The sequence below is a fragment of the Camelus ferus genome, chromosome 17 (genome assembly GCF_009834535.1).
Source record: "Camelus ferus isolate YT-003-E chromosome 17, BCGSAC_Cfer_1.0, whole genome shotgun sequence".
Taxonomy (NCBI): domain Eukaryota; kingdom Metazoa; phylum Chordata; class Mammalia; order Artiodactyla; family Camelidae; genus Camelus; species Camelus ferus.
The window spans coordinates 16724278-16749934 of NC_045712.1; the positions used below are offsets into that span (position 1 = coordinate 16724278).

The 25657-nt window shown below is 39.7% G+C and overlaps 1 protein-coding gene across 7 annotated transcripts in view; it reads left to right on the top strand.

Annotated features, from left to right (window-relative positions):
- The window catches only part of FHIT (fragile histidine triad diadenosine triphosphatase), a 1254006-nt gene that overhangs the window by 26256 nt on the left and 1202093 nt on the right, over window positions 1-25657 (top strand). For 3 of the 7 annotated variants that reach the window (XM_032458163.1, XM_032458161.1, XM_032458167.1), the window contains one exon: window positions 8463-8511. The exons of 1 other annotated variant lie outside the window; for it this stretch is intronic. The gene's annotated coding sequence lies outside the window, so the exon portion shown is untranslated. Of the gene's footprint in view, window positions 1-5058; window positions 5063-8462; window positions 8512-23973; window positions 24068-25657 lie in introns of all 7 variants that reach the window. 3 more of the 7 variants (XM_032458165.1, XM_032458162.1, XM_032458164.1) reach the window with 2 other exon arrangements.

Here is a 25657-nt window from a genome sequence, read left to right on the forward strand (position 1 = left end):
TTTCACTATACTTTTTCAAGAATATAACCAGGCATTAACAAACATGGAACTCTTCTAAGCTGCAGTTTCATAAAAATGGATTTTTCAAAATTAAATAAGCATCTGGTGGGCTGGAAATGTTTTATACCTGATATTTAAAAGATACTTTGACTATAGCCAAAAGGAATCACTTCCTTCATGCTGTCTCCCTTGTGGATGCTGTCATATCCCACTGGGTTGTGCAGAACACAGGCTTTGAAGGGAGGCAGGCTTGGCTTTGCATCTCAGCTTTACCACTTACCTGCCAGTCATCTTGGACTTCTCCTCTTACAGAAATCAGTTAACTCTAATTGCCCTCTCCTCTGTATGTAATTGAGATCATAATAGTACTTATCTCATAGTGTTGTATGTGAGGGGTTGCATGTAAAGAACTAAAAAACGTGATTGTTATTATAACTTGTGTTTGTGTGCATGTCCAAACTCTACATACATGTTGTTGACTCGACTGAAAACTTACTGATTGTAAATACGGTAGTAATAGTGGAAATGCTGTTATCCTTTCAGGACTTAATGTTCTAGTATCATGATCACATCTAGTGGTGGCATGGAGCATGGTTATCATTTTGGATCTGTTCAGAGCTGCAGCTTGAAGACAAATCACTGTGAAGGTGGTTATTTCAGTTGCCGAGATTGGAACCCATGAACCAAATCCATATTCCAAAGTAGTCTTTACTTTTAAAGTGGAATGTTAATTTCAATTCTTTTGAATTGATGTAAAAGCTAAGATAAAGATTTTTTTAAATATGAGAAATGGAAATATGTGAGCTTTCCAGTAAGAAGAGCTCCCATTGACAATTTATTGTTAGTTTTTTTAATTCAGTTTATGTTTCTCATATCTGTTAAGCCTCTTTCTAACTGCCTTGCTCTCTTTGAATCTTTTATCTTCATCTCTGTCCTTTATATCCACATTTTTGGGATTGTGTAGATGGGTTTGGAGAAATCTGCACTATGTTATCCAGCATCCTTTAGACCAGTAACCCACAGAGGAGTGACAGGAATTCAGGCTGGGAGATCTGGTCTTTGACATTGGTTTTCTGCAAATTTACATGGTTCTTATGGGGATGGAATTTTTCTCCTTGTGTGTACCATCTTCTGTCTGCTTGAATGATGAGTCATGGAAAATGAAAACGTCCTTAACTGTGAAAGTTTCAGCAAGAAAAAATGTTAGGCCCTTGGTTGTTAGTATAATGCAAAATAAGATAGCATTTAAACAGTCTCTGCTTCAGCATCGTATTGACAATGCCCCTCACTTGAGTCAGGGATTGGGGACTTACTGAGATACACCATCTGGCAAAATACGGAAGGCCAGTCTTGTGCCAACTGGAAAAGCTGCATCAGTTCCAACTCTTGTGTGCTTTGCACATTACTGGATGCCTTGCAAAACGTTTATCACTTTTTAATTAGGAAGGACTAAGGGATTTTAGTACCCCAAAGAAATTGTCAGCAACCCAAAGATAGAAAAATTACCCAGTGGATCATAAGGGGTGGTATGTGTTTCACTTTGAGCTTGCACAGGAAAGAAGGACAGCTTCACACTAACATCTTTGCTGGGAGATGTGTGTCCTTGGTCTGTCTGTACGGAACTGGGGATCTGGTCTTTCTATTATTCTGACAATTTCCCCAGCTTGTTTCTCCTTGAGCATGGCCAGGCCTTGCAAGCACATGCCAGGAGATCAACTCTGTTCTGCTTCTTGGCCTATCATGTAAACTGTGGCCTGTCATGTTCATTAAAATGAAAATTTGTCGAATGGAATTTGCCCGACTGGCAGAATAGTTTAAATGTCAGATATTGTTAGGCCTGGGTATAAATATTATGTTTCTATTGTTAATTAATTGCAGCGCCTCAGTACCAGTGATCCAAAATCCAATTTAGTTTGCAATAGGCCTGTGGATAAGGGCCAGAGATAATGAATGCAGAGGGAAAAAAATGTATTCAGAGTTTCCATTGTATCTGTCAATGTCCTCTTAGAAAAATCGCAGATTTTGGTATGTCACTATAGTGCAAGAGGGACAAAACAAGACAGAATTCAGACTCACTGTCTTTTGAAACCTTTCAAATGTTACTTAGTGTTGAATCTATTCCACTGCTAGCCCTGAATCTGTCCCGGCACCGAAGTTTCCAAAAGATGCTGCTCTGTCCCCTTTCTGTGATTTCCTTCCCTATTGTTTCTATCTCCGAGTCTGTTGTTACTTTCTCAGCTCATTTCAGAGTTGTAGAACTGAGGTATCTCATCCTGTAACCTTGCTCAATTCTTTTTGCATTGTTCATTTTCCTCTCTTCCATTTGCCATCAACCCTTCCTTTCTTTTTGTTTTTGTCCTTTGCTTTGGTCCCCAGGCTCAACAGCCTGTCTGTCAACAGCCTGCCACTGTTTGTTAAGATCATTTTGCTTCCAAATTGAGCTGGTGGCTGAATATCACTCAGAATATCACTGCTAGAACTGTCTGCATTAGAAAGAGAAGCAGAGAGCTTGCCGCTGGGGCCCAGACCTCAAAACTGACTGTTGTTGCAAAGCTGTGAGCCAGCAGGCATTTGTGACCGCCACTCTCAACCAATATTTTGTTGAATACTTGCTGTGAGCATGGCATCTTACCTGGCTACCTCTCTGGGTTCCAAAGGCAAATGGGTGTGCCAGGCAAAGGAGGACTAATTAAGACTTTGGAAGGCACGACTAATGTGGTCCAGTGGTCAGGGACCCTCATTTAATTCCTGGCATCATGGTCCATGCCAGCCTCGTTCTGCCCCTGCGATTATGCCAGCCAAGAAACGGGAAAGGGAAGATGAACTTTGGTCTGCTCTGAGTTTCCCTGTCCAGCAGTGTCTGTCAGATTAAAAATGAGAGGGAAGGAGGCCAGAGAATCTTCCAGATGGAGAGTTCAGAGGAGGGCACAACCAGACTCCCTTTCCACAGTGACGTAGCTGGGCCATCCAAGCACTGGGCCAGGAGCCAGGAGGAGAACTGGCTGCTGCCTGACCCTGCAGTGGCATGGGGCCTGGCAGAACAGTTACCCTTGGCTTAGGGTGGAAGCAGATTCAAACCATGCAGGCCACGTGATAGAGGCAGTGCATTTACCCTGAGGGCTGGGGCAGTCCAGCTGGAGGTTGGGCCCTTCATCCTGGACTCCTCTTGAGGGTCACTTCCCCAAGCCACATAGGCAACTGCAGAAACCAAATGGGGAATTGGTGTTTTCCAACCTTTCTGTTTCTTCCTTTAGAATGAATCAGCTATGTGAGAAAGGTGACCTTAGATAGGCCGGAGGCAGCAGTGACAGCAGTAGCCCTGCATCCTTGGATGGACTTGCATGTGGACAGCAGTTCCAGGCAGCAGGGGTTTGGTGAGGACACAGTGCACTGACACTGGCTGCACTTCTTGGTAGCACAGTTTTATAACTGGATTCAGTATTCATTGAAAAGTATCCGGTATGGATACTCCAGGAACAGGGTTTTGCTTAAATGAGAACTATTTTTTTTCATACTAAGGCTATCTGAGGTCTATGCAGTGACAAAATAACGAATGAGGTTAAACACTGAATATCTGGTTTGATCTTAGAAATTGATTATTTTAACGTTATGTCTATACAACCTCAGTTTCTCTTTGAGATGAACCTCTTTTTCTGAAGTTCAGGTTATTAGAGTTTGGGGAGGGTTTGTGCTATTGGGAGCAGAGCTATTTGACTTGAAATGTCATCTCATTCTAAGAAAACATACTTGGGCCACGTTAGGGCATCCCTGTGCAAATGTCACATTGTCAGAGTGTCTCCTCTTAGGAATAGACTAGCCATGGTACTTCCCAGCCCTGTCTGGTGGTCAGAAAAAGCCACTGACTTCCCATAGCCAGGGTGCCAACCCAGCTGTGGTCATGCTCCCCGACATTGCATAGAATTTGATTTGTTTCTAACTGTTTGAATGTTATGATGCTAATTATTGCCTGATTGGTATTCTGCTCCTCAGATGTCACCTAATGATTTTACAGGCTCATGCTACTTGCAAATTTACTTTTCCAGTGCCTGGCAAATATGACAGCATTGAACAGGTGTGGTGAGGATGAGTTGTGTTGTGTTTTGTGTGTGTATGTACGTGTTTGTGTGTGTCTCAGGCCACAGAATGTAGACTTCTGTGGAGAGATATCTTTTCATCTTATAAAAGAAAGACTACAAATTAAGAAAATGGAAAAAAGAACAAAAATAAAAAACTAACCTCAAGAATTCTCAGTTTTCAGTTTTAATAGCAATACGAACTTGTAATAGTCCTTTATTAAGCAAATTTCTTTGAGTGTATATTATGTGCCAGATCCTAGAGGATGTAGATTCACAAGGAACAAGGAAGATGTGGTCTGTATCTTCATGGAACTTAGGGTCTAGTGGAAAGAGTGTCACTTACATTTTCACTATATAGATCAGTTATCCATGTGACTAACAAAACTAAGAAATATTCTTATCACCCCCCGAACTTTAAATATATCAGTTTCACAAATTCTGAAAATACTCCAAAAATACATCCATATAAATGGAAATAAAACTTCTGGGAACGTATCTGAGAGGTGTCAGGTTTTGAGGGGTCTTTTCTGCTGTTTCTTGTGAGGGTTTATAAATCAGTGTGCAGATTCTCAAGTGATTCCATGTGTTTAAAATACTCATTTATTATAAGGTAATTTAACTAAGGCTATGTTTTCCAACTGCCTAGTTTTCACCCATATGTAGAAAAAGGTTTAAGAATCTTCTCTTAGCTGCAAATTGACTATCATTTGAAAGAATGTTGCAGTAATTTGTCTGCAGTAACAGCTCACTGAACGTGGCGTAAGAACAGAAATGAGGGCTGAATTTATTCAGTGTCTTCATTCTTATGTCTTGTCTTCATTCCTGAATGAACAGACTTCTTTCCTCGGTGTGTAGATAACTGTTACAGACTTAAAGGTCAATAACCAACCCTTTAATGCGGCAGTCAAGACAAGTCAAGTGAGGGCTGCAGAAGGCAACAATGGAGGCAAATCCCTCAGTTCCGGGCAATATTGACTTAAAGGAAGGTGTGGTTGGATGGTTCTCAGATACAGGTTTTAATTGGGAAAAGATGAATCACAATCACAGGAGGTTTCTATATTTGAGAAAGGTGTTTGTTTAAATTCAGACCAGTTTTTAAGGGAGCTGGGGGCTGGATAATGGAGTGAGGGGCTTGAGGTTGATAAAAAAACTTTCTGAGCAGCTATTCTCTGAAAAACCACCAAGATAAATCAGTGTGTTATTGGCCTGTGTTGCTCTGCTTCTATGATTATGTCTTGTAAGAGCAGTTGAAACCTCAACCTATTTGGATTCTTTTATTATTTTTTTTAACGTTTTCTTTTTTTTTTAAAATTTACTTATTTTATTTTTGATTTAATTTTTTTTTGGCAGAGGAGGGAGGTAATTAGATTTATTTATTTATTTATTTATTTATTTATTTATTTATTTATTTATTTATTTATTTATTTATTTATTTATTTTAGACGAGGTACTGGGGATTGAACCCAGGACCTCATGCATGCTAAGCGTGTGCTCTAGCACAGCTATACCCTTCCCCCCACTGGATTCTTTTAAATCTAATCTGTGTCTTGTAGAGGTCATATGAAGCTTACACAGTCCCCCCCACTCTAGAACAAATGGGTGTAAGCTATGCATGAAGGGAATGGAAAAAGGTATAATGCATTACTAGCTGCAGGCAAAGCGTTTTCATGACCTGTAGAAGTTTAGGTCCTTGGATTTTTGGGGTCAAAGCAAACATGGGAAAGAGAGGACTAGTTTCAGTGGCTGGCTATTCCTGACTTTTGTCCAGGGGTAAATACTTTGGGCACTAGAGCATGAGTTTTCTGATCCTAACCTGCTCTTACTTCAGATTCTAGCACATGTATTCAGATACATGTCTAGGTACCAGAAATACAAACAAAAACTGTAGAATCCACTCGTGTAGTAGACTCTTGAACAAGGAGTGGTAAGGGGTGCTGAGCAGTCGAAAATCTGTGTATGTATAACTTACAGTGAGCACTCTACCTATGTGTGTATGTGTCCAGGATTCTGTGGATTCTACAACCACGAATTGTGTAGTACTGTAGTACAGATTAATTGAAATAAATCCATGTATAAGTGGACCTGTGGAGTTCAAACCTCATTGTTGAAGGGTCAGCTGTACTTTTTTATTTAACAAGTATTTACTGAATGACTGTTTAGTGCTTGTATGGAATCTGGGGCTCACAATACCTGGGCAGGGTAGAGTTGGTTTGAACAATAAAAGCCGTAGGTTTTAAAGAGTTTAAACACTGATTAAGGCCATAAAACACACACGGGAGAAAGTAATAATTTAGGACGGTAGCATGCATGCCTATCACAAGGCATTATGTGACTAAGCTGAGACCAAAGCTGTTTTGGGACCAGTCCCAACACCTGTCCCTTTAACTTTCTGGGAAGTAACCTTCAGTACTGGTTACCCGCTCTCACTCTTCTGCTTTCAGCCTCTTAGTCTCAACTGGATCTTCTCATCACCTTGACATGCTCAGATTTTTTCTGTTTACAAACTGTAAAAAGAAACTCTTACCGTCCTTTGTCCTCCTCTCGTTGCTATTTTCTTTCCTCCCCTTCACACTCGGACATGTCTAAGATTGCCCTTACTCAGTAATGATTGTCCGATACCCATTAATTATTATTGAGTTTACTAGGTTTACCATCATACTTCCTAATTTACTTGTTCACCATTGCTTTCTGTTCCTCACACCTTCCTCCTGGGATCAATTCCTCTTATTCAAGTATATCTTTTGTATTCTTTTCAGCAAAAGTGAACTGCTGTGAGCAGGAAACATTTTTTTTTTCCTGAAAAATGTCCTTATTTCTGCCATTCTTGAATGATAATGGCTATAGAATTCTATAGCATGGCTATAGAATTTTCCTTGAACTTCCCCCCCCCCCTTAGAACTTAGAACATGTTATTCCACAGCTGTCTTGCTTTTAGTTTTGCTTATGACAAGTGTTTTGCAGACAGTATATTTTTTTCCTCTCTGGTTAACTTTAAGGCTCTCTTTCTATCTCTGGTGTTCTGCGGTTTCCTTCTGTTGTATCTATATGTAGATTTGCTTTTATTTATTTATGGAAAATTTACATTCATTATCTTTTTCATATTGGTCTTCTCCCTTTCTTTTGAGCTATATTTTGTTTAGCATGTCTATGTGAAGTAGAAAGTGTTACAGCTCATTCTCTACATCATCAGATCATAAATCTGATTTTACAAAATGTAATATTATACTATTTTATCTAGTCTTTCTTCAAATGATGTTCCTCCCAACTCTGTTGTAACCCACATAACACAGGGGAAGGAAAATTTTTGATGTTCTCCCATGGAGGGGCCTTATCTCCTGCATTAATGCTCCAGGATTTACGTCACAGCCCCAAAATCAGACCTTGTTCTTTGGTGTTGTTCTTTGGTGGTTGTGCATCAGTGGTAATGGTTTCTATTGTGGGATAGGGGGATTTGAAGGGAAATAGCCCAGCAGGGGCCAAAGCAGTTACTTAGGACATTAAAGAAAAAAAAATAACCATGGGAAAATCATGGAGTAGTTGACCATTCCCAACTACTGCACCTTAAGAGATGTTAGGACCTAGCTACAAGTGAGAGAGAGAGGCGTATTCCATTCATTTTTGATTATAGAGTCAGTATGTGAGAAATGTTGGACTGCTATGGAATTAGCCTCTTGAAACCTTAAGTTATTAGTATTGCTTAACAACTATAATTTACCACGTCTCCTATCATATTGACTTGTGTGTAGTCAGCACGTTGTATGTTTTAGGAGCTTTATTTAACATGTCAAGATTTAATTTGAAATGCCAAGTGTGCCTTCCTGTGTTTTGTGTTTCTCTCTAGTGAGAGAAGGCTATAATCTACCTAGAGAAAGGGGGACTTTATCTGTAAGTTTGGCCACATAAACTCATAGGGACAAGGGGTGAGGTCTGGATTGGGAGGGCCATGCACTGCATATAAATGGAATAGCCTCCCCCGAGTAAAACTTTTAGGGAAATGGAAATAGAATGTGTAAGAAAGATGGCAATATAAGAAATAAGATGCTCGGTAAGATTGAGTATGCTGAATGATGTTAATTTGATTTTGCTCTCTGCACTTTATAAGTCGTTCCTTCTGTTGCAGAGTTCACATCCCAACAGATTTGACTGTAGATCTGGCTAGGTTTGTGTGATTCAATTTTGGGTAGATGTGCGTGCCATTTTCAGTTTATGATTGTGTCTTTCATTGGCCTCTTGTGCAGGAGGTATGAGGCACAAGTTTTATCAGCCATTTATTTGGCTAGCATCGCACGCCATGGCATTTGGAAATTCTACTTAGAGACATGGAGAGAAAACGTTTGGTGTTTTATTCGCAGATAACTCAGTGCTTTCGTTTTTATCTCTTTGTAGCTTTGAAGCTCAGCAAAGAAGGGAAATCCACTGAGAATAGTCTGTAGAGGTAAGTGTATTTATTACATGGCCTTGACAAACATTGCCTTTACAACATTGATTTTTCTTTTATTCAAAGATTTAAACACTCGGATTAAAGATATAGCTGACAGGACAACTTCCTTAACCACCTGCTTGTCCTCCCTCATAGGCAAAAGTGCTGAGCAATAGTTAGCAGAGAGCAGGAGGAAATAAAATGATGTGCTGAGGGTAGCCAAATGCGATTGTATGCTTGCTGACTTTTGCTTTCTTCTCAGCAGTTAAGATATTCCAATGGAGCTAAGTTTACTAAGATTAATGCTAGATGGGAAAAGAATGCGCTCGTAACACTTATGGTCAATAGTTAAGTAAAACCAGCTGGCCAAATAAAGCATTTAAGATAAAATGCAAAGTGGCATTTCAATTGGGTTGGATGAAATTTATCATGAAAGTCATTTGTGCCGGTGCATGGAGGAGCTAGTTTTGTAGAAAGGAAAGCCAGCCAGTTTGGTGTAGCTAATTTCACTCCACGCAGTCATTGTGGACTCTAAGTGAGTTACAGGAAATGAACTTCCAAGTTCGAAGCAATGGGAAAAGTACTTATTCAGCCTCCTGTGAAAGTTTACAATTGAGTTGGTTTTTACATGGAAAAATGTAACTGTTTCCTCTTTCCAAGATATATTTATAAGCATACCTCTGTACAGCATTGTTCTTTGATTCATTGTTTAATTTCTGTTCTGCATGAAGTATTTTAATTTAAAGAATTCATTCCGGGGAATTATAGGGCTGTGGTTTCATCAAGAGTCTTTGGTGGCCAGGGTGAAATATGCCGTAATTTTACATTTGTTTTCATCATCAATTATGTTTTTGACAATTTTAGGTTTTTTTCCTGTCATTTTTATTACAGCAGTCATGACCGTGACCACTTTAGTTAAAGCTGAAAAGCCATTTTGACTTACCTTATATTTTAAGTTATACCTAACTTTATGACAAATGTACTTCCGGGGCTGAATTTTTAATGTTTGTTTTGAGGGTGAATAAGAATTTTAACAGGGAAATTGGAAAAAAAAAACCCTTTTGAATAATCAAAACATGAGCTATAAAAACACTACTTTGAGGATTTGCTTTGGGGTGACTAAACTCTGGTGCATGAAAGCTGGTTGGCTTGAAATTTTTCTGTAACACTTGGCCACTAGTGAAGAAAAAACTGTCTTAAAAAGTAGATAATTCTCATTTTCAGCCATGTGACTTACATATCTCTGAACCACTGAGCCCTATCTTGGGATAAAGCAGTACTTGATAGAATTCAGAAATAAATTCTCATAAGTGGTTGGACTTAGTGATGATGTATTAGTCTTCAGAACCTTGTGATCTTCAGGTGCAGCTATGGTAGAATATTTTCACACCAGTACAATCTAGTTCCTCTACTGTCTGTGAAAAACCTTTGTTATTCTGGTATTGTGGAGTCAGACATGGATTCAGTCCAGGTTTGGCTTAATATTAGTTATTGGACCTTGGATAAGTGATTCACCCGCTCTGTGTCTCAGTTTTCTAATTTGTGAAGTGGGGATAATGATACTATTTTCCTCCTAAGGTTGTAGTGGAGAGTAGATGAATTATTATGTGTCAAGGACTTAGGCTAGATCCTGGCCCATGCTAAATATTCAGTAGATATTAGCTGCTGTTGCTCTTATTAATATTACTGTTGTCATCATCATCATTGACAACAGCATTAGCATCCTTTTGATTTTATTCCTAGATATTTTGAGAAGTCTGTTCTTTTTTTGAAGCATCAGGATAATGTTTCAAAACTGAGCATGTTGTTACCTAAGAAGGGTGAATTCTGCTTTGGCTTTAGCAATCAAATGATAAGATAACTTTCAGGTAATAAGAGACATGAGCCTCTAAATAAAAAGTTGTCAGGTTGAAGTTTTGTAGGCATCAGGGTAGACAGTATCTTTGGCTGTGTGTGGGCAACTACTAATTAATAAAGTCTTAAGAAATGAGTGGTCTACTGCTGGCTAGTTAGGTTAAGGAATTATTGAAGAAAGCCTTGATAAGTTTAGAGGAACTCCCCGTCCCTCCCCTTTTACTCCTGTCATGTATTTGTTTTCCCTTTCGAACAGTACTTTATTTCCTTTTCCAGTAATTAGAATAGTGGAACTGTATCCGAGGGCTCTACTCAGGGGCCTACACTCAGCCTAGGGATGGGTGTGTGACCACAAGCTTGGTTAAATGGGTGCTTTGTCTTTGGAGTTTGAATCTTGAGCTGAAGGATCTTCCTTTCTCCCAATGGACATTCTGCTCTGTTAGTACCTTCCCTGAGACCATTATAGCAGCCCCTATTTCTTAGCTTCTGCGCCTGTCTTTGCCACTTGTGGTCTTCAAGACATATTTTCCAGTCAGCCATGGATTTGCTGAGCCTCCAGTTTCCTTCCCATAATCATTCTTAAATTAGTTGGTTTCTGTTGCTTGCAATCATAGAACCCTAACTGGTAGAGGAGTTTACACATTAGGGTGCTAGATTTGGAATAAATGGTATATGTTAGGAGGTTTACAATTAAAATGCCATTACGACTTTCTTCCATGATATATAAGTAGCTGAACATTTTTCAGGAGATTATAAAAGGTGAAGAGTTCTCAGTCAGTATTTCAAAAATGAGCTATTTTGCTGGGCTCCCCACTACTCCTATGTTTGGTTAAAAAAAAAAAAGGAGTCACTTTAGGCTGCTCTTCTAAGCTCTCAAAGGATTTGTGTGTATCTGGGGATAGTGTTGGAAATGAGAAGAGAAGCAGAGAGGTCCTCCCTCCAGTTTCTGGGAGCTCGGTCTCTTTGTGGCATGGGAGTTGTGAAGGGACTGTGAATTCCTTCTACTTACCCCAGCATCCCAAAGCAAAACTCCTTAAATACTTTTCTACTTTCCCTTGAATTTTTATTCCTCTTTTGAACACCTTTCCTGCCCTACTGAGCTCCTTCTTTTCAATGATGTGTAAAGTGTGATTGAAAACTCAATTACTTAGGTTTCTAGCATTGCTTGTGGTTTCCCGAGAATGGAATGAGCAAGGTTGCTTTATTTCCCCTTGTGTCTTGTTTGTTGACTACTTCTGTGTCCTGTGCAGTGCCTAGAACAAAACTGGTTAATGATTTTTTCACAGGGACATCAATTTTGCACTCCTACTGTGAATAAATAGCAGGCCAGCATTGTATGGTGGAAACAGCCTTAGCTGAAGTGCTAGGAAACATGCCTTCTAGTTTGGGCTCTGCCGCTTGCTTGCTTTACGACTGTGGGCAAGACGTCTAACTTTTCTTCAGGTCTCAGGTTCTTCACCTGTGAACTCAGGATAACCCTTGCCCTCTGTACTTCATAGGGCTATTTGGAGGATGACATGAAGACAACGTATGTGAACGTGTTTTGTAAATTGTTAAGTGCTGCATAACATCAATATATCATTACTGTTATCATTATCATGCCATATATATATTTATTAAACAGACTGAAAAATTGATATTTTGTTTTATGAGGCTGAGTAGGAAAGGGAGGTAAATTGAAAAAAAAAACACAAAAATAATAACAACTCTGCATAATGCTTGTGCTGGAATTCTCTATTTGTGCCCCCAGCTCTCATTCCTCTGAAAGTCTCTGTGTCACAGGAGGTTAACCTCTATTGTCAGTATTTCCTGGGTTCCTTTGTTCTCTGGCTTTCCACTGGATTAGCCAGTGGAAAGCACTAGACGAGAATCTAAGAATGTGAGGTTTGAATATTAGCCTCTGCCTTCCTTGCAGCACTGCGGGTTGGGTTGCCAGTGGCCATATTCCTCCAAGGAAGGCCACTGTTCCTGTTGGAGGCCTCTCTTCTGCACCTACAGCTCTTTCCTTTATCTAGTAACTGCACCTTCCCTTTGTCCCTTTAGGTCTGGAGCAGTAACAGTTTATTTTTGCTAACTCCACAGTACTCGTTGTCTCGTCTTGGTTTCCCTTAACCTTGCCTACACCCTTCATTAAATGTTCAGGTGAAGATGCTTTCTTTTTCCTGCTGTGACCTTGATTGCACAAAGGAATGTCTTTCCTTCTGTGTCTTTCTGTCATTCTCAACAACGTCTTTCCAAGACTTACAGTGTGCCAGGGACATAGTAAGTGTTTACTGTACATTTTCAAGAACTGGACATTTTGGTGGTATAGTTGGAGGGATTTTATCAGTCAGTTTTTAAGGAAGCCAGTTTTGGTAAATTAAAAAACTTTATGTGAATCCTAGTGTATAGAGACATCCAATGTTACACATACTGTGAATTATCTTTTAAAATTCATTTTTGTTTTTATTAAAGCAATATACGTACCTTATTTGAATAAAGCAGCTCTAAAAAGCAAATATTGAAAAACTGCACACCTACCCCCTCCTTCTACCTTTTTCCCTCTCTTCTGACCACCCCCCCACAAATTGCAACTTTCAACTTTGATACTTCTGTTTATCTCTTTGTTTCTAAATAATGTGCTTATATGTTTCTTTCCTGATATATCAGTTTTAGTAGTAGATCTTTGATACTCCCCACTCCTACCATTTTTAATCCGCACAGCCTCTTAACATACATTACAATTTTTGTTTAAATCAATATGTAATATTTACATTGTCACATCAGTCTGGTTGGTAATATTTTCTTTAACATATAAGTTTTTGTCTTTCTTGGAATTAGCCTTTGCTTTTAAAATTTTGCTTACTTTCTTTCCTAGACTGTACCTTATGAGGTAGGTAGATATTAATGGCATTTGCATTTTATAGATGTCAAAATTGAGGCTTAAGACTAAGCATTTTGTCCAGAGTCACACAGTTAATAAGGGTTAGATTTGGGATTAAGAGTCCAGCCACTCTGCCTATAAAGCCTGCATCTTAATCATGACATTTACAAACACTGTCACTTCAGTTGTTATCCTAATGGCTACATTAAAACAAACAAACAAACAAACAAACAAACAAAAACCAAAACCCTAAACCAAAAAAAAAAAAACAAACCAAAACCCAAATGAGTTCTGTCTTCAGAGATTCAAAATCAGTAGATCTGAGAAGGGGACCAAGAATCTGTATTTTTAAAAGCTCCACAGGTGATTCCATTGAACAGCAGGTTTTGAGAACTTTGGTTCCATATCTTATCATCACCATAATTACCGTCATCACCATCACTATCATCATCAGCATCACCACCACCATCATCATCACTGCCACCTCCATCAGCAACAACAAATGACAGCCTTGCACAGAGCTCTCAGTAGCTGAATAGAAATCCTGGTGTCCATTAAAGCAGCTACTTTTTGACCTCTTAGGTGAGATCACACTGGTGAGTGATTCAGGTAATGATTTATCCTGTCATTTTTAAGTTTGGCAAGTGCTTTGGGAGGAACTGTGCCCTGTAGAAGTGGACAAGGTAATTTTTTTTTTTTTTCAGCTCAGCTGGTGGTTGCTTTATCTGGTATAAAAGCAATAAGAACACTGTTCCTGTACTTAACCTGACCTTAAAAGGACTCACTTTTTTTTTTTCTGAGAGTCCCCAAAAGTGACATCTAGGGGGAATACAAAGCTCAAGTAAAGGAGAAATTTTGATGTCTTTGTTCTGTTTGATTTCTGTCCTCCCCCTTCCCCTCGTGTTTGTGGCATTTCTTGTTTATCAGGCAGTAGAGAAGCAGTAAATTTTGGCCTGGGGTTTTCTCATCCCTAGGTGTGAAATTATTTCAGAGCTATAATAATAATGCTTTGCATTTCTATAGTCCTTTTATTTGAAGATCTAAAAGTGTTCTGTTGGTGTTAATAGAGCTTCCCAGGACCCTCTGAAGTAGGTAAGTATTATTAGGGAAGATTTCCTCAAAGAACATTTTCACTTCATATCCCATGTGTGACTTGAAAATGCTTTTGTATTGTTTGGGAATTTCAACTAAAGTGGCTTGCATATAGGGCACTTCTTTTCTTTATATTAAATTTGTATTAACTCTTAGCACATTGAAGGAAATACAGTCATTTTTCATGAATGGGTGTGGCATTATTTAGAGAAAATTGAAATAAAGGCATTCTGTTATTGCCTTTTATTTGAATGTTTTGAAAATATTTACCAGCTATGGAACTGTCTTCTAGTTAATTTTCCTTTTTTAAGGCAGCAGGACTTGCAATATATTGAATAACTAGTGGGAACTTGGCCTGGTAGTGTGGTGTCCTTTGTGAGTTCATGAGGACATGTCATGTCAAGCCAATTAAAAATACAAACATAGTTTTCATTCTGAATTAAAGGTTTGATTTTGAAAAATTATTTTGAATATTGCATGCATGAGTGTTAATCACTGCATGCATGCATGCACACTTGGTTGCATTTTTTTTCCTCTAAATTTGGAAAGTTCTATCCCAGTGGTGTTTAGGGTTCTACTCAGTGTCGTTGATGCAAAAGTGCTGTAGATCTGACCTAGCATAGAATATTCAGGAAAAGGCCCTGTGATTCTTAGTCCACACTGGTCACCCTGGGAGGCTCCTTGTCCATGCAGTGTCAGGTGGCCCAGCTGTGTCTGTGCAAAGGAGATTGGAATCTTTCATTGTGGCTTGAAGACCCTAATATTTATTTTCCCAGCATCCCTTCACAATCCTTATCAAAAGACCTGTCATCTCCCTAGAGTTTCTGCCAGGGAATGGGGGGCCAGCCTCCACTAATTTAAGGAACTGGAAAGCCTTCAGCTTCGCCCCAGTATCTGGAAAGCCCTATTCCACCTAAACAAGATCAAAGGAAACAGAACTGTTTAAATGAAACAGAACAATCCAAATTTGTCTTTATCCTTGTCCTTTCTGCTGATGTCTTGCACCATGAATTTAGGCTTTTGAAAGAAAAATCCTTAGTGAGGGTTGGATTTTTGAGGGTTGTAGATTACCTTTGAGTGCTTTCTGCTTTTGGACATGCCCCTAAAATAAACGGAATGCAAACTCTGTCACAGTTTTTGAGATAAGAAAGGGAAAAATAGGGGGAAGTTATATAGCTCAGTGGTAGAGTGCATGCTTAGCATGCATGTGGTCCTGGGTTCAATCCCCAGTACCATCACTTAAAATAAATAAATAAGCCTAATTACCTGCCCTCCCCCAATAAAAAAAAAAAAGAGGGAAAATATACACAGGAGGGGTAACAAAAATGTACAAATTGATACCTTTAAATTATGCTGCCCCAAATTGACCACTGAGACAAGGAGAAGCATCAGCATTTGTGGGATGCTTTATGACTTTCATGATGGAGAGACTATGTCAGATGATCACATGGTTAATACTTTTCCTCACATCTCAGTTGTCTTCCTTTTTGGGAAAAATTCACTCAAGACCCATTATCTGAAGATTTGGAGGAATTTGGGCAGAATTATGAATCTCTATACCATTTTCTCCTGAGTCTTTTGCTCAAAGAGGGTTACATAAATTTGCTGCTAATTATGTGAAGATAGATTTATCAGTGAAAATGGTTTTGGCTGCAAATAATCAAAAACTGTACTCAAAATGGTTTAAACAATAAGGGAATTGAAAAGAAAAAAGCTTCTTACTTTCTCCATGTCTACCTGCTGAGCCTCATGGGTGACATGATTGATGGGAAGGCGTTACAGAATCCTGGCGCTGAGTGTCTGGAATCCAACCTCAATCCACTTTTCCCTGGTACCAAGCAACTGGGGATCCACCAGGGTGCTTTTGATGGTTGTCACTGTGCAGCAGAGAGAGGATTTTGAGCTGTAAGCTGTTGACAGCTTGCTAAGCATTGTCAATTATTTTGTGAATTTTTTTTGCTGACTTACATTTGAACACAAAATAAAACCCATCAGAATACGGAAAATGAATTATTTCAAGGAAGAAGACATCTTGAGGGAAGCAGTTCCAGATTTTGTTAATTCATTGGCTCAACAATGTCATTAAAGTCTTCATTTCTTGCTCTTTTTTTCTCTGCCATCTTCATTGTGTTGACTTGGTCATCAGACTGGCTTACCTCATGGTTCTAAGATGGCTGCTTCATTTTGGGGAGCCACCTGCACATACAGTAGCGTCTTTTGGCATAAGGACTGTCTATTCTTGTATGTCCCTTCTGAAACGCAAGGGGCCTTGCCTGTAACCTTTCTAGCAGGCTTCTTCTAGGGTTGCATTTGGCTGAATTCAGCTCCGTACTCCTTCCTATATCACATGGGATGGGATTACTTTGATTGGCTTAGATTGGTGCTTTCCAGTCTAAGTTTGTTCTTGTCATGGTATACACAGAAAATGGTAACATTTGGTCAGCAATTAAGTAAACAGAAGAGGCTACTCACATTTGGAGGTGGTGAGTATGCGTGTGCGTGTGTGTGTGTTGAGGGTGTGGGTGGGGGCTCTGGCTGCCCTGGCCCTGTTCCTGCCCCCTGCCTTAGGGGCTAAAAGTGTGGATATCTGAGCAGCTATAACCCATTTTCTGGTTTAAAATAATCAGGATTGACCCCTGAGCTGGGATAGTCTCACCTTCCCTAGGCATTTGGCTTTGTGGAGGGAAGATGCCATAATAAAACTGGGATTTTACCTGTAAGGCGGAAGAGGGGATGGCTGTTTGATAGGCCCTCAGCTGTGTCTGCTGTGTGATAGTTCTTGTCTTTGCATATATACCTAAGTGTCCTTCTTTGAATCATTAGTACCTTACTGAGAAAGGAACAAGTCTTGCAAATTTTAACTGCTCAGTGGTTATTTGTATATTGAATGAATGAGTATGCACTCATATACTAGACTAACCCTGTGCATTCAATGCCACTGACTTCCTGTGGTGTGCCAGGAATGTGAGGTATGAGGTGTAAGAAGCATGGGCCCTGCTGATGATTTTACACTCTAAGGAGGGAGACAAAAACATAACTATTAAACAAACAATGCATACATAATTAAAAGTTATGTTAAGTCCTATACAGGAAACAACAGGAGGCAAAACAGGGCAGACGTCATATGGAGTGGTCTGGGAGGGCTTCTTTGAGTTAATGACATTTTAGCTGAGATCTAAAGATGTAAAGGAAGGACAAGGTGGGGCAATCAGCCATGCAGAATGGGGAAAGAGGGTTCATAGTTTTGATCCTTGTAACTGTGTGTTAGGAATCATTTGTTTTCAAAAAACAAAACAAGCAGCAACAAAAACAACAAAAGATGGGGCACTTGCTATAAGACCGCAGGACAGCTTACTGATTTGAGAGTGGGCTGGACTGAGAGCTTCCTAAGGCATTGGACTAGGAAGTGGTTGGCCCTGAAGAGGTAACAGGAGCAGGACAGGTAAATGGATAAACATGTCTGCTCCACACTGTCTCTCAGTGTCTTTATCCTAAAACTCAGTGAGTATCTTGGGAGCTGCACAATGAGTGTCTTGCTACTGCTTCTCCCCGCATACTGGCTGCTCTGGTCTGCATTGCGCCATTCACCCTGACTGCCCCTGCAGCTCCCTCTGCCCCATTCAAGAGGTTGATAGAGACTAAGAGGAATTACCGCATTTCAATTCCTCTTTCCTGGGAGAATGTGTCTGAATGGCTTGATGTAGATCAGGTGCCCACCTTTCTTGGCGTCAGCTGTGTCCTGGGCACAAGGTCCACCTGCCTGGCTGCCTATTTAATTCTGTTTACTCTTACTCAGCAGAAGTGGGAGAGATTCTCTGAGAAGGTGGAATATAGGGCAGGTGGATAGATCAAACACCTGCTAAATGCAGCTTTTTAGGTTCTCTAATAACACTGGTAGAGTCCCAATGATGTAAATAACTTAGTTACTGAGTTATTTAGTTGAGTACTGATGCCTACTGCAGGGTACTGCATACAGCGCATACTTAAGAAGTAGTTAATGATGGTGATAATAACAAAGTTGAATGTGAGATAGATGGTAGTTCTTTCTCAACGGTGCAGGTCAATTATCTTATTTTAATGGGAATGCTTCTTTGTTTTGCAGATGAAAAACCCTTTTGTAAATGCCAGTCTGTATCTTTTTTCTGCTAGTTTCATTGATGAATAATTGATTTATGTCACTAAGTTTAGGGCATACAGCATGACGGTTTGATCTACATATACTATGAAATGATTACCACAGTAGATTCAGCTAACGTTATATATCTATATATCTTATAGATATAACAAAAAGAAAAGAAAGGAAAACAGGGAAAAAGTATTCTCCTTGTGATGAGAACTCTTAAGATTTACTCTCTAAATTTTCCTATATATCATACAGCAGTGTTAGCTGTAGTCATCGTGTTGTACATTACATCTCTAGTATTACTTTATAACTGGAAGTTTGTACCTTTGACCACCTTCCTTCGATTTCCCCTCTCCCCACCTTCCACCTCTGATAATCACAAGTCTGATCTCTTTTTCTATGAGTTTAATTTTTTAAGATTCCACATATAGTGAAATCATATGTCATTTGTCTTTCTCTTTCTGACTTATTTCATGAGCATAATGCCTTCAAAGTCCATCTGTGTGGTCACACATAGTAGGATTTCCTCTTTTTTATGGTGAAATAATATTTCATTATTATACATCCCCCCCCCCACACACACCCATAACTCCTTTATCCATTGATGGGCGCTTAGGTTGTTTCCATATTTTGGGTATTATAAATAATGCTGCTACAAAAATGGGGGTACAGATATCTTTTCAAGTAAGTGTTTTGTTTCCATTGGATATATTGCCAGAAGTGGAATTGCTGGATCATATGGTAGATCAGTTTTTTTTTTTTTTTGAGGATTCTCCATACTGTTTTCCATAATGGCCATACCAATTTACAATCCCACTGTTGTACACAAAGGTACCCTTTTTACCACATCCACATTTGTGTCAGCATTTGTTATCTCCTATCTCTTTGATCATGGCCATTTTGACAGATGTGAGCTGATGTCTCATGGTTTTAATTTGCTTTACTCTAGTGACTAGTAACATTGAGCATCTTTTCATGTACATATTGGCCTTTCGTAAATCTTCTTTGGAGAAATGTCTGATCAGGTCCTTTGCCATTTTTTAATTAGGTTGTTTGATCTTTGCTATTGAGTTATATGAGTTATTTATATATTTTGGATATTAAACCTTATCAGATACATGGTTTGCAAATATTTTTTTCTATTCTATAGGTTGTTTTTTCACTTTTGGTGGTTTCTTCTGCTGTGAAGAAACTTTGTTTTATATATGTCTACTTGTTTATTTTTAATTTTGTTCCTTATGCTTTAGGTGTCATATCTAAAAAATCATTAACATAACCCATGAAAGGGAGCTTTGCTCTATATTTTCTTTTACAGTTTCATGGTTTCAGGTTTTACATTCACATCTTGAATCTATTTTGAGTTAAATCTTTTGGGTGATGTAAAATATGGGTTGAGTTTCATTCTTTTACATGTGAATATCCAATTATCCTGGCACCATTTATTGAAGAGACTATCTTTTCTCCATTGACTATTATTGGCTCCCTGTCAAATATTAGTTTTCCATATATGCTTGGGTTTATTTCTAGGCTCTCAATTCTGCTCCACTGGTCTACTTGTCTGTTTTTATGCCAATGCCAGAAACTGTTTTGATGACTGTAGGTTTATAGTATAGCTTGAAATCAGGAGTGTGATGCTTCCTGCTTTGTTCTTTCTCAAGATTTTCTTGACTCTTCTGGGTCTTTTGTGGTTCCATATAAGTTTTAAAAGTGTTTTTTCAACTTTTGTAAAAAATGTCATTGGAATCTTGATAGAGACTGCATTGAATTTATAGACGGCTTTTGGTAGTATTGACATTTAATGGTATTGATTCTTCTAATCCATGAACAGAGGATACCTTTCCATTTATTGGTTTCTTCTTTGATTTCTTTCATCAACATCTTGTCGTCTTCAGAGTAGAGAGCTTTCCCCTCCTTACTTAAATTTATTCCTATGTATTTTATTGTTTTTGATGCTATTATAAATGGGATTGATTTCTTTATTTCTGTTGCAGAAAATTCAGAGTTAGTGTATAGAAATGCTAGTAATTTTTGTATGTTAATTTTATTTCTTACAACTTTACAATTAACTGACTTGATGTAATAATTTTTGGGTTGAGTATTTAGGATTTTCTATATTTATAAAATCATGTCATCTGCAAATAGAGACAATTTTACTTCTTTCTTTCCAATTCTGATACCTTTTTGTCTTTTGATATTTTTTTTGGTATCAGTACACTTCTACTTCTTTATTGTGTTCTTTTGTGTAGTTACCATAAGATCTTCCCTTGTGGTTACCATGAGGGTTGCATAAAGTATCTTAAACTTATAACACTCTATTTTAAACTGATCACAACCTTAGTAAAATTCATAAACTTTACATTTTTACTTCTTTTCCTCATAACATTTTATATATTGCATAACTAATAACAGATTATTGTGGTTGTGGTAATTTTTACTATTTTAAAAGAAACTTTAAAACTAGAGTTTTAAGTGAATTATGTACCACTATTACCATATTGCAGAATCTAACTATGACTTTATCATTACTAGTGAGATTCATACTACTTTTTTTGTTTTTATGATGTTAATTAGCATTCTTTTACTTTCACTTAAAGAACTCCCTTTAGCATTTCTTGTAAGGCAGGTCTGGTAGTAACGAACTCCTTCAGCTTTTGTTTATTCAGAAAAGTCTTTATCCTTCCTTTGTTCTCTGAAGGACAGCTTCGCTGGGTATAGAATTCTTGGTTGACAGTTATTTTCTTTCAATATTTTTAATATGTCATCCCATTTTTTCCTGGCCTAAAAGTTTCCATTGAGAAATCTGCCTATAGTCCTTTGGGGGTTCATTTGTCTGTAACTTCTCTCTTTTTACTTGCTGTTCTTAAATTTTTATCTTTGTCTTTGACTTTTGAAAATTTAATTATGACATGTCTCTGTATAGCCCTGTGTGGGTTCAACCTACTTGGGATCCTTTAGGCCTCATGTATCTGGATGTCCATTCCTTTCCTCAGGTTTGAGAAGATTTCAGCCATTATTGCATTAAATATCCTTTATGTCTCTTTCTCTTCTCCATCTGAAATTTCCATACTGTGAACACTGTTTCTTTTGATTATGTCCCATAATTTCTTTAGGCTTCCTTCATTCTTTTTTTATTCTTTTGACTTTTTGCTCCTCTGACTTGGTAATTTCCAATGTCCTATCCTCTAGGTCACTGATTCTTTTTCCTGCCTGGTCGAGTATACTTTTGAAACTCTATTGATTTTTTTCAGTTCAGTTATTTGTACTTTCAAACTCCAGGGTTTTTTTTTTTGTTGTTGGTTGAACTTCTTGTTTTGCTCATGCATTATTTTTGTAATTTGGTTTAGTTATCTGTGTTTTCTTGTAGTTCACTAAATTTCCTGAAAAGGATTATTCTGAATTCTTTGTCTGACATTTCATAGATCTCCATTTCTCTAGGATCAGTTATTGGAGCTTTATTAGTTTCCTTTGGTGGTGTCATATTTACCTGATTTTTCACGATCCTTAGTTCTTTACCTGGGTATCTGCTCATTGGAGTAATTGGGCTCCTTTTCTGGACTTTATAGGTTTTCTTTGACTCAGTTTTTCACCAGTCAGCTCAGTTTGGGTTTCTGGGTATGTCTGCTAGTAACATCCTTGGGCAGGTGGGGCCTGCTGTTACGGTCTATTTTTTTGGACAAGGCAACTGTTTGAGCTCTGAGAATAGGGGTGGGGGATGTGCCTCTGGCTGAGAACAATTAGACAGAGCTGCTGGCTTGGTTCCTTACCCAAGTGAAGCTACTGAATTATCTCCACAGTTGCCTGAACCAGGCTTACTGGCTGGTTCTGACTGATGTTCAGTAGTAGATGGGGCCATGAATTAGCTTCCTTTCCCTGGCAGGGTAGCAGGACAGGACCTAGGGTCTGTATAGCACATTGTTTGGGGACCTGGATCAGCCCAGAGTCTGGTTAGGTGAGGTGGCCAGTTTCCTCTGCAGATGGGGGATGCTGCTAGCTGTGCTCTCTGTGTAAGCGTGAGTACGCACAGGGCTATTTAATGGGCTATGTATCTTCCCATGCGCTCTGGTTAGATTCCCTGGTTGGATAGGCTGATGGCTCTATTCAGCTATGGGCAGGGTTATGAGTTAGATTTTCTGCCTGGGTGCAGTTGGGAGAAGCAGCTGTAAAGCTGCTAGAGCTCTTTGTTATCTTAACTGAAGCCAACCTGCCTTCCAAGTTTCTTGACTGAATGGGGCCATGGTCTTTGCTCTTCAGACTGTTGGCTTCTGCCTACCTCTTGGCTCAGGTGCTGCTGGGTAGCATATCTTCTGGGAATTATCTCCAGCAGTTTCAGTCAGAGGTAGCACAATAACACTTTCCACAATGGATGGGGTTATGTCTCAGCATCCTTGCCTGGTTTGGAGGTGGTGGGGGTTGGGGAGTCCTCTTAGTTTCCCAAACCAGCTCTTTGGTTGGGAGGAGCCATGAACTACCCTCATCCTTGGCTCTGAATTAATCCTTCCGCTTGTGCATAGCCTGGTAATGCTCCTGCCTGGTACTAGCTTTGCTGTGGTGGCAATGAGCTCTGTTTGCCCACCTCTTGGCTTGAGCACAGCCGGGCGGCTCAGCTTCCAGGAGTTTTCTTCAGCCCTTCTGGCTACGTGGGACCAGAAGGTACTCTATTCAACGGGTGGGGCAGTGAGTCAGTTCCTTGCCTGGGTGTGGGCAAACTGGGCTTTAGGGCTGGCAAAATTCCTCTTTTGAGCGTCAGGCAGATCTGCATTCCATTGGGTTCCGTGGTCAAAGTGTGCCCTCTACTTGGTACTGTACATGAGCAGAACATCTGGTTGGGATTACTGTGGGAGCCCATGATTGAGTTAACAAATTGTAACAGACCCCAGCCGCTTGTCTCCTTAAAGAAGAGCAAATGTGCTTAGTAACTGCCTTGCTTGCATAGTTGAGGTTTTAGATAGCACTCTGCTCCTTGCAAAGCAACAACCCAGGCCCTCGGCTATAAGCGCTGGATGTGCCTGCTGTTAGATAGTCTTCTATCCCCAAAGCAAGGAACTGGCTGGGCTGGTGGTCTGCTTTATCATATCTATAAGAATGTATCTTGCTCCCCTCTTCCCATGACTTCCCTAAAGGTAAACTGTAGGCCCCCATAGGAACGAGTCTTGGGCTGGAATGGTAAACAAGTTATGAAAAGCTGCAGACTCAGAGGTGAGAAGGCTGGTTAGCCAGTGATGGGTAAGACCCCCTCTGGGGGGCAACCTAAGACAGACACAGCCACCTGAGTCCAAGAAAAATGTTAAGCAGCTTCTTCTCAGACGTTCCACCCTGATAAGCTGTAAGGCTTGCTGATGTTGACACTTACCAAAACATAAAGGGTCTTCTGACCTTGAGCCAGACTCTACAATCTAGATCCCACCCTGTCTTTCCCTAAATTCCTGCATTCCATCACACAACTGTCAGTGATTCTCCTTTGACTGTACACAATAAATGTGGGGGCATTTGAGAGGTTCGTGGGGTTGGCTCCTGACTGCCTCTCGCTCTCTTGACTTTTCCGCAGGGTCTTGAGTAATTCATTCCATCTTGGTGGAACTTCTGCTGGCCAGAACCCACAACTGGTGACGAACCCACAGATTACTACTTGGGTACTGCAGGTATGACCTTGGTCTGCCAAGATCACTGTGCCAGTTGTTGCAAGCCCCTCCCCCCATCTCCCTCACAGTCAGATTTAGTGGTTGAGCCCCAAAGATTCCCCTGCAATCTCTGTGGTGTGAGATTAGAGTAGGGGCTCCTGTAAAATGATGAAGAATGCTGGGGAGGCAGTTGTACCCCCTGTCTTCTCCTTCCCACTGGAGGAACCAGAGACTCAGGGGAGACCTCTCCACATGGTGCTATATTGGCCTAGGAGAGAGACAATGTGGTCAATGTGTCACCACTTCTCTTATCTTCTAATGCAGTCTCTCTTGGTACAAGGAGGTACAAGGGGGTGCTTCAGCCTCACCCCCATGTTCTAGGATTTTCTCAGTGGTGTGTTCTTGAATAGTGGTTAGTTGTTCTTCTCGTAAAGGGGAGCAAAGTCAGGAACAACCTATGTTGCCATCTTGGTGATGTCAGTCTTACCAGTCTGTATCTTTATTCGTGTTACAAAGGTAGTACGTTTGCATTTTAGAATATTTGGGAAATGGATCAGCAAAAGAGAAGAAAATAGAAATTGCTCATAACTCTACTGCCCAGAGATGAACACATATGACATTTGGGCATATTTCTTTCCAGTCAGTTCTCTATGTAAATATGTCTTCAGAAACATTGTACATACTGCTTTTTCCATCACATTGTGAACATTCCATACTGCTTTTAACATTGTATTGTGTACATTAAGAATTCTTCCACCACATCATCATTAAGGGCTGTACTGCATCCCATTGTGTGGGATACAGCATATAGAAGTAGATGTACAGATTTGGAAAGCACATTTGCTGCTGAATGTGGTCCTTAGGCTGGGATGGATTGGAATGCTGACCCTGAGGTTGTGTAGCAGGGCAGATATTGCCGGTTGATTGTTGAAGTTGGTCAGAAATTAAGTTCGTATGATAATGATCACTCTTGTCCCCTGGGCCACCACTTTCCTGAGGATAATTTGCATGAAGCTCATTTACTGTTTTGCAACAAAGATGGCTCAGCTTGAGCATCCCTGTAAGGAAAATAATCAGCATCCCCATCAGGGTTCCAGGAAGCTTCTTTGACACTCAGGTCAGGGTGGCCCCTGCAGACTGCACTTCCTTCTCCCGATAAAGCAAATGCAAGCACGCCAAATTACTTTGCTCCGGCTTAACCCTACTCCAGAATGAATCCATAAACGCTACAAAAAGATAGCTTATGAACATACCCTACACAGAACTTAGAAAGCGTCCTGCCTACTTAATCCTTTTCCTACTTCAGAGGAAAAAAAGTCTGTTTATACTTGAACTGAGAATTGAGGGATCACAGAAATGAAGATTGGATGCCATGCTAGAAATCACCAGTTGTGTTTTCTCATTTCCCTTAGAGCCATGGGTTGATTTTTCAATACAGCTGTGTCAGTGGGGAAATGTACTGCTCTTTCTAGAGTTCTTTGATTCACTCCCAGTTATGTGACTGTATCTAAATGCCTTTTGAGAGATGCAAGTTCCCCTTGTTTAAACACAGGGGTTTGTTCGTTATAGTGGATTCTGAGGATGGAGGTAATCTCTTCAGATCATTATCTC